At 38.6% G+C, this 13,867-nt stretch overlaps 1 long non-coding RNA gene across 3 annotated transcripts in view; it reads left to right on the forward strand.

Moving 5' to 3' along the window:
- LOC122240325 overlaps window positions 1-13,867 on the forward strand; it is a 47,487-nt gene that overhangs the window by 14,974 nt on the left and 18,646 nt on the right. For all 3 annotated transcript variants that reach the window (XR_006219872.1, XR_006219871.1, XR_006219873.1), the window contains exon 2: window positions 2,634-2,763. This is a non-coding gene — a long non-coding RNA (uncharacterized LOC122240325). The remainder of the gene's footprint in view (window positions 1-2,633; window positions 2,764-13,867) is intronic.

A 13,867-nucleotide genomic window follows, 5' to 3' on the forward strand; every position in this document is an offset into this window, starting at 1 on the left:
GAGGGAAAGTAAAACTGTCAAATGTACATTAAAATCTGTTCCCCCTAAAACAAAAACAAAGACAAAAACAAAAAAAGGAGGCACCTGGCTGGCTCAGTAGAGCATGCAACTCTTGGTCTCAGGATCATGAACTTGAACCCTGTGTTGGGTATGGAACCTACTTACAAATACATACATACATACATACATATGTACATATGTACAATCTTACTCCACCTTTTCTAAGGGGAAGAGGCATGTAGCTGTCTAGCTAGATACTATGTTTCTCCCTCTTTTGTTGTTAGATATGATTATGTGAATAAGTTCTCCCCAACTGAAGAGCAGACAGTATAAATACAATGTCCTTCCTTAGCAGGGCACGTGTGCCCACTCCACTTTCGTCTTACCTTTTCCTCCTAGCTGAAATAGGACTATAGCTGCAACCTTGCTTGAACCAAAAACTGAATCAAAGTCCTAGGAAGTGGCTTAGACTAAAATTGGAAGAAACCTGGACTCCTGAATGACTACAAGGACTAGAGCTACCTGGCAAGTTGGAATATCCATCCTTGACTTTTACATGTTAAATAGAAACCTGTATTAATATGAAAAATTGTGCACTGAGTCACTTAAAAAAAAAAAAAAAAAGGAAAAGGCAAGCCACAAATTGAAAGAAGATATGTGCTACATATGTAACCCATAAAAGATTAGCATTCAAAATATATTAAAATATCTAACAAATTATTAAGAAAAAGATAATTTTTAAAAAGGTATGCTATAAACATATTGATAAGGTTTAGGACATACTATCCCCAAATATGGCAATTTGGCATATTGACTATTTTAAGCTGAAGGAGTTTGAAAAAACAGCAGAAGCAAGAAAGTTACTCTGACCTTTTCCTTCCCTTCCCTTTCTTTCCTGAAACAGATCATAAAGTCCTCATGTGAGAGGTGCCCTCCCTATACCTAGAGGAAAGGAGCATCCTTATCTCCAAAGACAAAGGGACACCAAGAAGAATGTCAACAAACAGGGATTGCTAAGTGTCCCCCAGTTTATTGCAGTTACTTCATACTCCTTAACCTATCATATAACCTCCACAATTTATCATATTCCTCCATTGCCCATTCTTCAATCAAACCTAGCATAAAAGTACTCAGGTCTAACTACTTCTGCAGGTCTTCATTTTCTTATGAAGACTCCCATGTCATATAAAACTTTTATTAACTAAATTTGTATGCTTTTTCTCCTGTTGATCTTTTTTTCTTAGTTTAAATTTAAGACCCAGTCAGGAATAGTAAGAGGTTCAAGGAAAATTTTTCTTCCCTACAGTATGCAATAAATTTATATATACTTGTAAGCAAAATATTTTTAAATATATATATTTAATATCTACAGTGTATTAGACATTGCTCACTGAGGATACAAAGTTCTCCTCACGAAACTTACACTCTTACGCATATGCAACTCACAAAAATAGAGAATGTAAATAGCCAATAAATATATGAAAAGGTTTTCATTGATTAGCAAGGAGATATCAATCAAAGCAGCAATCAGATTCACTTTTTTTTCTTTTTTACATTTATTTATATTTGAGAGACAGAGAGAGACAGAACACAAGCAGGAGAGGGACAGAGAGAGAAGGAGACACAGAATCCAAAGCAGGCTCCAGGCTCTGAGCTGTCAGCACAGAGCTGGAAGCAGGGCTCGAACTCATGAACCGTGAGGTCATGACCTGAGCTGAAGTCGGATGCCCAACCGACTGAGCCACCCAGGCGCCCCCAGATTCACTTTTAAACCCACTGTCACAAAAAATTTGAAGTTGGACAATACCAAATGTGGAGTACATTGTGAAGCAACAGGAATTTATATATTGTTGGGGTAATGAGGATTGCTAATTGCTAAAGCAATATTGAAAGATATATTGATACTATATAGTAAATTTGAAGATGTTCTTAGAGTTTATATGAAGTTTCATCTTTAGGTATATATATATATATATATACATATATATATATATATATATATATATATATAATGTTCATTCAAAATAATAAGCTGTGATGTAATAAGTATAATATGATACCAGTACATACAGTAAAAAACACACAAAACAATTCTATGTTTTGCTTAAAGATACGTATATAAACTGTGAAATTAAACATGTACTTAATGAAATGATAACCCACTACCTTCAAGGTAGTGCTTCATTCTGGGGGGAAAAGTGGGGAGGTATATGAACCAGGGACTTAAATGCATTGGCAGTTATTTATTTCAGCAGCTAGATAGTGGTAGTCCTGTGCCTGCTGAGTTATTCTTTATACATTTTTGCGTGTCGTAAATATTGAAAAAAAATTAGGAATGCCCCAACTCCAAGATCAGCAAGAGGTAGGGCGCCTGGGTGGCTTAGTCGGTTAAGTGCTGGAATCTTGATTTTCACTCAGGGTGTGATCTCAAGCTTCGTGAGATTGAGCCCCAAGTAGGAATCTGGGCTGACAGTGTGGAGCCTGCTTGGGATTCTCTCTTTCCTTCTCTCTGCCTTCACATGCATGCTCTCTTTAGAAAAAAAAAAAAAAAAATCAGCAAGAGGTAATCTCAGAAGGACATGATTGGAAAAGAAAGCAGACATCTAATGAATGTTATTTCATTCTCTCTGCAGAGACATATTTTTGACCATCTTGAGCTGTGAGGCATCTATAAAAAAGAAGCTGAAGCACATGAAATTCTCATTGAATCTGGAAGGCATGCAAGAGAGGATTTTATACCTGTTTGACTTGATTGAGAACCAGGTAATGTGCTTTCAGAGTAACATCTGATATACTCATTGATGGTATTATTATCACTATAAAATAAATATAAAAGCAGGTATCTCTACATATAGATCATATGCACCATAAAGCTAGGATTATGTCTTTTTTTTTTCACCTTTGTATCCTTAGCACACAGCATAGAGGATGACACATAATCAACATTAATTCCTTTATGAAAGAATGGATAAATGAACTTCTTGAGGTTGTGATGTAAATGTGCGGTAAATGTATATTTACCATTTTAATTTCTTTTTTTTCAAGTTTTTATTTAAGTTCTAGTTAGTTAAAATATACTGTAATATTGGTTTCAGGAGTAGAATTTAGTGATTCATCACTTATGTGTAATACCCAGTACTCATCACAAGTGCCCTCCTTAACACCCATCATATATTTAGCCAGCCCATCCCCTGCCTACCTTCTCTCCATAAACCTTCAGTTTGTACTCCCTAGTGAAGACTCTTATAGTCTGCCTTCCTCTTTTTTTTTCTTCCTCCCCTAGGTTCATCTGTTTTGTTTCTTAAATTCCACATATGAGTGAAATGGTGTCGTCTTTCTCTGACTTATTTCACTTAGCGTAATACTCTAGATCCATCCATGCCATTGCAAATGGGAAGATTTCATTCTTTTGATGACTGAGTAATATACCATTGTATATGTACACTACATCTTCTGTATTCATGCATCAGTTGATGGGCATTTGGGCTCTTTCCATAATTTGGCTATTATTCATAATGCTACTATAAACATCAGGGTGGTTGTGCCACTTCAAATCCGTATTTTTATATCCTTTGAGTAAATACCTAATAGTGCAATTGCTGAGTCTTGGGTAATTGTATTTCAGACTTTTTGAGGAACCTCCATACTGTTTTCCAGACTGGCTGCACCAGGTTGCATTACCACCAATAGTCTAAGAGGGTTCCCCTTTCTCTGTATCCTCGCCAGGACCTATTTCTCATCCCACTGTTGGTAATTTTAACCATTCTGACTGGTATGAAGTGATGTCTCATTGTAGTTTTGATTTGTATTTCCCTGATGATGAATGATGTTGGGCATCTTTTCATGTGTCTGTTAGCGATCTGTATGTCTTCTTTGGAAAAATGTCTCTTCATGGCTTCTGCCCGATTCTTAACTGGATTATTTGTTTTTTGGGTGTTGAGTTCGGTAAGTTCTTTATAGATTTCAACACTAACCCATTATCCAATATATCATTTGCAAATATATTGCAAATTGTTTCCTTTGCTTTGAAAAGTCTTTTTTTTAATTTTTAAAAACTGTTTGTTTGTTTGTTTATTTATTTATTTATTTATTTATTTATTTATTTATTTAGAGAGACAGAGTGGGAGTGGGGCAGGGGCAGAGAGAGAGGGAGACACAGAATTTGAAGCAGGCTTCAGGCTCTGAGCTGTCAGCACAAGCCTAATGCAAGGCTCAAACTCACAAACTGTGAGATTATGACCTGAGCCTAAGTCAGACGCTTAACCAACTGAGCCACCCAGGCACCCCCTGTGTAGAGGTTTTTTATCTTGATGAGTTCCCAATAGTTCATTTTTGCCTTTGTGTCCCTTGCCTCCAGCGACGTATGTAGTAAAAAGTTGGTATGGCCAAGATCAAAGAGGTTTTCTGCCAATTGTGTCCTTTAGGATTTTGATGGATTCCTGTCTCACATTTAGGTCTTTCATACATTTTGAATATATTTTGGTGTATGGTGTAAGAAAGTGGTTCAGTATCATTCTGCATATTGCTGTATAGTTTTCCCAACACCATTTGTTGAAAAGATTGTCTTTTTTTGCCAGTCGATTTCTTTCATGCTTTGTTAAAGATTAGTTGACCGTATAGTTGCGGGTCCATTTCTGGGTTTTCCACTCTGATCCATTGATCTGAATGTCTGTTTTTGTGCCACTATTATACTGTCTTGATCACTACAGCTTTGTAATAATAGCTTGAAGTCTGGAATTATGTTGCCTCTAGCTTTGCTTTTCTTTTTCAAGATTGCTTTAGCTATTTGGGGAATTTTGTGGTTCCATACAAATTTTAGAATTGTTTGTTCAAGCTCTGAAAAGTGCTGGTGATATTTTGATAGGGATTGCATTACATGTGGGGTTTGCTTTGGGTAGTACAGACATTTTAATAATATTTGTTCTTCCAATCCATGACTGTTTTCAAAGTACAGATCTTCTCCTCTTTGGTTAGCTTTATTCCTAGGTATGTTATAGCTTTTGGTGAAATTGTAACTGGGACTGGTTCCTTGATTTCTCTTTCTGCTGCTTCATTTTGGTATATAGAAATGCAACAGATTTCTGTACATTGATTTTTTTATGTTTATTTATTTTTGAGAAAGAGAGAAACAGAGCATGAGCGGGGGAGGGACAAAGAGAGGGAGACACAGAATCTGAAGCAGGCTCCAGGCTCTGAGCTGTCAGCACAGAGCCCGATGCAGGGCTTCAACACACGAGCAGTGAGATCATGACCTGAGCCAAAGATGGACACTTAACCAACTGAGCCACCCAGGTGCTCCAATTTCTGTACATTGATTTTGTACCTGAAATTTTGTTGAACTCATCTATAAGTTCCAGCAATTTTTAATGGCGTCTCTTGGGTTTTCTACATAAACTATCATGTCTGCAAATAGTGAAAGCTTGACTTCTTCCTTGCCAATTTGGATGCTTTTTATTTCTTTTTGTTGTCTGATTGCTGAGGCTAGGACTTCCAGTACAATGTTAGATAATGATGATAAGAGTGGACATCCCTGTCTTGTTCCTGGCCATAGTGGAAAAGCTCTCCGTTTTCCCCATTGAGGATGATATTAGCTGTGGGTCTTTCATATATGGCCTTTATTATGTTGAGCTATGTTCCCTCTATTCCTACTTTGTTGAGGGTTTTTATCAAGAATGGATGCTGTACTTCGTCAAATGACTTTTCTGTACCTATTGAGAGGATCATATGGTTCTTATTCTTTCTTTTATTAATATGGTATATCACGTTGATTGATTTGTGAATATTGAACCATCCCTGTAGCCCAGGAATAAATCCCACTTGATAGTGGTGAATACTTGTTTTAATGTACAGTTGCATTTGATTTGCCAGGTGTTTTTTTGTTTGTTTGTTTGTTTGCCTTGAGAATTTTTGCATCCACATTCATCAGGGATATTGGCTTCTAGTTCTGTTTTTTAATGGAAACTTTGGTTTTGGAATCAAGAGAATGCTGGCCTCATAGAATGAGTTTGAAAGTTTTCTTTCCTGCCAGAGTCCGGCCCCAGCAGGTCCAGGAATTCCCGAAGGATGAACGGTGTCGGCAAATTGACAAATGGACACAGATAACAGCAATGTGTTAGACTGGCCGCTTTATTGTGGCAAACGTGGCATTATATTTGTTAGCAATTTCCTTGTAGTGTGCATCATCTATGTTTCTTGGCATTACCTAATTCTAAAAATGTTCCTTTGTGTAACCACCCATTAAGGAACTTCATGGTTATTTCTTTGTAACATTCCCTTCTGCCCTTTGCTTATTGATTAATTTCTTCATACTACTTTCACTATGTATCTACGTTTATTTATAGTCTATAAAGCGTTTGCTTTGCTATTTTCATGAAAGGTCATCTAGCTCTCAACACCTCAAGTGGAACATTTACAGGGACATGACTTCTTAATTGTTCCTTTGAACCATTTGCAGTACAAGGAACAAAAGTATTCACTTTGGTCTGGGGTGCCAGGAGGGAGCCAAGAGGGCCCTGGGAACCCACGACTTATGCTTTCCCAGAGACAATGTATACCTAGGAACTAATGAACCATCCTGTACCTTAACCCACCAGGTCCAATTAGCATCTGGAATGCCTCCTGGGGGCTAAGTGGGCCTAGGGGTTGGAGTAACTTGTAATCATAGATACATTCCTTTGTTGCCAGAGTGGGGATTTTGAAACCATTTGTCCCCCTCCTTGGCTGGGAAATATAGGGGGCTATCCTTCCTTTAGGTAGGGGATGGACAGGTGGGGATGGCACCAGCTGGATATGAGGTTTCATTATCCATCTTCGGATTCTCATGGTTTTTTCCCAGAGGGAGTTTTTCCTGGGGGTCTTCCCCAGAAAATATCCCCAAGTTTGCCCCCATGGGTTTATTTTGAATCATCAGTGCCAACTGGACCATGGGGATGGCCAAGATGAGTAACAGGGGGGATACCAGTAGCTTCCCATTCAGAGGGTCACTATGCATTGCCCTTCCGCCAACCACCGGGCTGTGCCATCAGGAAGGCTGGATGGATTGGCTCCTGGCACTTTCCATTTCTATTTTTTGGAACAGTTTAGAAAAATAGGTATTAACTCCTCTACAAATGTCTGATAGAATTTCTCTGGAAAGCCATTGTGGGGAATAAGCTTAGAAATTCCCTGGGTTTACACCAATGGGTTAACAAGTCATAAAGAATTACAAAGCCATAGGATGCTCTCACCCAAGCTTGTGTAAACAACACAAGACCCCCAGAGTAAAGTAGGGAGGGGCCAGGGCCCCCAGAATAGAGAGGGAGGGGCAAAGGCCCCAGAATACAGAGGGGCAAAGGCCCCAATACAACAGTTTATGAGGTAAGCAAGATTAGGCATTCAGGGCAAAAGTGCCCCCAAGTTAGTACTATAGCAGAAAGCTGCTCTCACAGGATGGAAGGACCAAATTAGATGAACAGGTATATAGGGCTATAGACCGCCATGCTGCCCAGAGCGGACCTGATTAGCAGAAGAAAAGGTGCCCTGTTAACCCTGAGGTTATTTCCCCTATCTGTCTTATCCCCTAGGCTAGCTAAGATAAACAGACATGGCACCTCCTGTCTGCTGTTAACAACCATCTGCCCATCTGCCCAGCGCCAGGATTTTGTTTTATATTGACCCAAACACCAAATACCATATATCTTCAAAACCCCCTTTTCCCTCATGCTCATGAGTTAATGTTCACTGATTCATTGTCTCTTTGTACAAGCCCATCACGTTTGTAAGCCTTCTGATCTTAATAAATACAGGGCAAGGACCCTTATTCAGGGCTCTTGTCTTTTCCCGGACATTAGCCATCTCTCACATTTTAATCCTGTGTCCTGCTTTCTTGGTAGACAAGAAAGAACTTTAGACCTAGAGTCTACGACAGCCATCAGTCCCTGGACTTTTGCTTATTGGGAGATTTTTGATTACTCATTCAATTTCTTTGCTGATTATCAGTCTGTTCAAGTTTTCTATTCTTCCCGTTTTAGTTTTAGTAGTTTATATATTTCTAAAAATTTATCCATTTCTTCCAGATTTCTCAGTTTGTTGGCATATAATTTTTAATAATAATCTCTTATAGTTTTTTGTCTTTCTCTGGTGTTGGTTGTGATCTCTCCTTTTTCATTTGTGATTTTATTTATTTATCTCCTTTCTCTTTTCTTTTTGATAAGCCTGGCAAGGGGTTTATCAATATTACTCATTGTTTCAAAGACCCGGCTCTTAGTTTTGTTGATCTGTTCTACTGTTTTTTTGTTTGTTTCTGTATCATTTATTTCTGCTCTAATCTTTATTATTTCCCTTCTTCTGCTGGTTTTAGCCTTCATTTGCTCTTCCTTTCCTACCTTCTATAGGTGTAAGATTAGGTTGTATGTTTGAAACTTTTCTTGCTTCTTCTTTTCTTTTTTAATATTTATTTATTTTTGAGAGAGAGAACGCATGGGGAAGAGGCAGAGAGAGAGGGAGACAGAGGATCCAAAGCAGGCTCCATGCTGACAACAGAGAGGCCAATGTGGGCCTCAACCTCATGAACCATGGGATCATGACCTGAGCCACAGTTGGACACATAACAGACTGAGCCACCCAGGCACCCGAGACTTTTCTTGCTTCTTGATGTAAGCCTGAATTGCTATATACTTCCTTCTTATAACCACTTTTGCTGTATCTCAAAGGTTTTGGGTGGTTGTGTTTTCATTTTCATTTGTTTCCATGTATTTTTTTATTTCTTCTTTAGTATTCTGGTTAACCCTTTCATTCTTTAGTAGGATGTTGTTTAACCTCCATGTATTTGTTGTCTTTCTAAATTATTTCTTGTGGTTGACTTGAAGTATCATAGTGTCATGGTTGGAAAATATGCATGGTATGATCTCAATCTTTTTGTGTTTGTTGAGGCCTGATTTGTGACTTAGTATGCGATCTATTCTAGAGAATATTCCATGTGCACTCTAAAAGAATGAGTATTCTGCTCCTTTAAGATGAATTGTTCTGAATATATCTATTAAGTCTATCTGGCACGGTGTGTCATTCAAAGCCATTGTTTCCTTATTGATTTTCCGCTTAAATGATCTATCCATTGTTGTAAATGGGTTGTTAAAGTCCTCTGCTGTTATTGTATTATTATCAATAAGTTCCTTCATGTTTGTTATTAATTGATTTATACATTTGGGTGTTTCAAGTTGAGGGGCATAAATATTTGTAATTGGTAGATCTTGTTGGATGGTTCCCTTTATTATGATATAGTGCCTTTCTTCATTTCTTGTTACAATCTTTGGTTTAAAATCTAGTTTGTCAGATATAAGTATGGCTATTCCAGCTTTCTTTTGATGTCTTTTTGCATGATAAATGTTTCTTCATGTCCTCACTTTCAGTCTGTAAGTGTTTTAGGTTTAAAGTACATCTCTTACAGTCACCACATAACTTGTTTTTATTAATCCATTCTGACACTCTATGTCTTTTGATTGCAGCATTTAATCCATTTATATTCAGAGTAATTATTGATAGATATGAATTTAGTGCCATTGTATTACCTGTAAAGTCATCGTTTCTGGATATTTTCTCTGTTCCTTTTTATGTTTGTTGCTTTTGGTCTTTTTTTCCCATTCAAAGAGTCTCCTTTAATATGTCTTGCAGGGCTGGTTTAGTGCTCACGAACTCCTGTAGTTTTTGTTTGTCTGGGAAACTCTTTATCTTTCCTTCTATTCTGAATGACAGCCTTGTTGTATATAGAGTATTCTTGGCTGCATATTTTTCCCATTTAGAATGTTGAATATATCATGCAACTCCCTTCTGGCCTGCCTGCCATGCTTCTGTGAATAAGTCTGCTGATGACCTTATTTGTCCTCCCTTGTAAGTTAGGGATTTCTTTTCCCTTACTGCTCTCAGGATTTTTTATTTCTGTATTTTATCAGTTTTACTAGGAATATATCTTGGTGCTAGCCTGCTTTATTGATTTTGATGAGACCTTTCTGTGCCTCCAGGATTTGAATGTCCATTTTACTCCCCAGATTAGTGAAGTTTTCAGATACAATTTGTTCAAAAAAACCTTCTGCCCATTTTTCCCTCTCTTATTCTGGGACTCCAATGATATGAGTGTTATTACACTTTATGGAATAATTGACTTCCCTAAGTCTACATTGGATATGGATACATTGGATAAAAATCCAATATTTTTGTTTCCCTCTTCTTTTCAGCTTCATTATTTTCCATAATTTTTATCTTCTATGTTAATTATTCGTTCCTCTGCTCCTTCCATCCTTGTGTTCATTACATGCTGTCAGTTTTGCATCTCAGTTATAGCATTTTTTATTTCAGCCTAACTAATTTTAGGTCTTTTATCTCTGCAGTAAGTGACTCCCCAGTGTCTTTTATGCTTTTCTCAAGCACAGCTAGTATTCTTATGATTGTTGCTTTAGATTCTGGATCAAGGATATTACTTGTATCAATTTTGAGTAGATCCCTGGCCATGATCTTTTCTTGTTCTTTCTTTTGGGATGAATTCCTCCATTTTGGCATTTTTTTAGGTATTTGACTTCTTCTGTGTGTTAGAAAAGTCTATTATGTTTCCTTCTCTTGAAAGTAATGGCTTTATTAAGAAGAGGTTATATACTGTCCAGTGTCTGGTGCTTTAGGAAGTGTCTCTGGTGTATGGTGTGTGCAATCTGCTGTTGTGTTTTGGCTGCTCTTTCCCTGCAAAGTTTTTCCCTCATTGGGTAGTGTTTGGACCTTCTCCAGTGTGTGATGAATTTTAATTAGGTGTACTTGGTCTGCTTGTTAAAACTAGCCTGATCCTATTTCCACTAGACCTGAAGCTTTGAAGCACCCTATAGTTGGTAGGCTTGGTGCATGCAGGGGGTTTGTGCTGGTCTTCTGGGAGAGGGGCACACTGCTGTTCTGGCTCTCAGGCTCTCTAGTAAAAAAATCACCTGAAGAGCACAGGAGTGGGGCTCGGTATAAGCAGCTCAAGCCTCCACTGTGGACACTGTGCTGTTCACTGAAATCCATCTGTGCTGATGGGCAGGTGATAAAAACTGGTGTCAACCTGCTGTCTTATCTCTGCAGAGGGAAGTTCTTACCTGCTGTAGTCCAGGAATCCCTCAGAGAGGAGTGAACTATCTCCCCTCTTTTATCCCTGGCATCTCTCAGATTGCTGCTTTCACCCTGTGTCTGGGTCATCTGCCCCCTCAATGGTACAGTGCCCCTGTGTTTTATCTCATGCATATTGGCTGAGTTTCAAAAAAATTTTAGGGACCCTGCACAGCATGGACCCATGATGATCCTCTGGGGGAGGGACTCACCACGCTATGGCTGCTGCCAGTTTGTCCCAGAAGGGCAGTTGCACAAATGCACAGAGGCTTGGAGTTTATAGGAATGTACAACAAAAAGCCAGTGTCCAGGTTAGTTGCCCTTAGCAGGTTCCCTATGCTAAGTAATAGGGCAGTGCAGTGGTGCCTGCCAGCTCTTTTGTACCCTAAGCGCCATTGCCAGCTCTCCCAAGTGCACTCCAACAAAGAGAACTATCTCTCCTAGTGAAACCCAAGTGGTGCATAAAACACACTGTCCACTCCCACTGCCCTTCTACTCCACAGGAGTACCATTTAGCCTGCCAGCTTCCACACCTGTCACAGTGTGGATGTCTAAAATTTCTGTCTTCAAGCTCTGCTGCTTTTAAAAACCCGTGATAAACAGTCCCTCTCATTTTCCTAATCAATGGTTTTGGGGAAGTGCTTTTCTTGCATAATACCCTGTGCACTGTTCTCTCTCATTCTCTCTCTCTTTCTTTCCGCTCTCTGTGATCAGGGCTCCCTCCCCTCCTCAACACCCATGATTCTTTTCTCCCCCAATCAGGTCTCTGTACCTCCTACCCTCCATTATATAGCCTCTTTTCCCTCTTTAGTTGTGCAGTTTGTTCTCTCAGTCCTCAGATACATTTCTTGGGTGTTCAGAATGATTTGATATTTATCTAGCCATGTTCGAGGGACAAGGCAAGCATAAGGTCCCCCTATTAATCTGCCATCTTAACTCCTCTTCCATCATTTTAATTTCTAAAGACCAGGCTTTAGAATGGATGACCCTGCCCAGATAGCATGAGAAGGCTATGGACAGGCCAGTTTGCCCTTGAAGGGTGGTAGAATATACAACCCTAAAATATGCATTTTTGACATAAGTGTTATTTTGAGCTGAAGGTACTTGAAAAATAGAAAATGCAGGACAAAACTTTTTAAAATTCCCTTTCTCTGCCTATAGACAGATCCTCCAAAAGTAACTCGGTTGTCACAGATCTCTTCCTCTAGAGTTTCATCAACTAGGGAAAATTGGCTCTTACCACAGGAGAGACTAGAAAACTATCACAAACTATCATGTCTCCCATATAGTCTTCTGAGGACCCATTTCTATTTCCTAAAAATCACTTATTCTCCCCTCAGCAGCCTAATCCTCCTTTCCCTTCCCCTATTAAGACTGTATATATTTTTTAAAAAGACTATATATAAGCTCTTAAATCTCACTGCTTTTTTGGGTATTCACTCCTTTTTCCCTATAATTTCCCTGTGCATGTAACTTTAAAAGTCAATAAATTTATATATCCTTTCTCCTGGTAGTCTTCCTCTTATCAGTTTACTTCATAGATCCAACTATAGAACCTAGAAAGGCAGAGGGAATATCTTTCCTCCTCTATACCCTCTACAGACAGACAATTACCTTTCTCTTCCTCTCGTCTTTTTCCTTTTTTCTCTCTCTCCTTCCTCTTTCTTCTTATCTTCCCCCACCTCATACCCAGTACATTCTTAAATAACACCACTTTGACTTGTGATTCAGAAAATGCAAAAAAGGGGGATTTTGAAAGAGAAGTCTGCTGCATCCATTCCCTAAACTATTCACTGATTTAATTTTGAATATGAAAAAGATTTCAGTGATAAGTAGTCAAAGCATTTCATTGCTTAATCTTATGATCTGTCTACATGTTTCCTCAAACAGTTTGGCTATTAGTGAATGAGCCTTTACAAAATGGTTGACTCTACAAATGTTTTTCTGGTGAAATGCCAAAGGAAGACGACATGGCTAATGAAGAAAAAAAACATTGGAAGCACTGTAGGTTAAAGTGATACATACAATATACCAATCTAATTTTATTTCTCCTCTAAAACTACAATAGTGGTATCTTAAAAAAAAAAAAAAAGGCATGAAAGCACAAAGATAGGGAGAATAACAACAAAAATAAACCTTTGGAAACTGGAAAGCAAGCTGATTGCAAACTAACTTAGAAGAACTGAGAAAACTGAATTCTCTGGCAACAGTGGAAAAAATCCTCTCCCTAAATCCATGCTATTGGGTGACTATTTCTCCCTGACTCTAGTAGAAGCTGGAAGTATCTGGAGAGGATAAAAATGAGTCTGTGAACTGGGGAATAGTAGGCACAATTGAGGTCATTAGTACCATGCAAAATGGAGGTTTACATTGAGGGGCAGAGTGCCCCAAGATGGGCCACTTTGGAATAAAGATTATTTCGAGTTAAAAGTAATCAAAACCCAACAGATGCAGGAAAAGCTCTCTGCTTCCTCATCAACTGCCTAAATTTACATTGTGAAGAAGAGCCTATACCAGCAAGAGAACTGTTAACAGAGACTTCACTTTACCTAAGGAACTTATCTGCACAAACATCTTCTTTCACCTTCCTGCTAATGGCCTTCCCCCACTTTGTATCCTCTGACCCTACCCCTCACCTTAGTTCATGTAGGCTTCATGTCGCCACATTGTTTTTTGGAATTTCGTGTCTGTGGGTTCCCCATACTTACAACTGTTAAATTTGAGTTTCTCCTGTTAATCTGTCTCATGTCAATTTGATTCTAAGTCC

This window comes from Panthera tigris, chromosome B4, assembly GCF_018350195.1.
Source record: "Panthera tigris isolate Pti1 chromosome B4, P.tigris_Pti1_mat1.1, whole genome shotgun sequence".
Taxonomy (NCBI): Eukaryota; Metazoa; Chordata; class Mammalia; order Carnivora; family Felidae; genus Panthera; species Panthera tigris.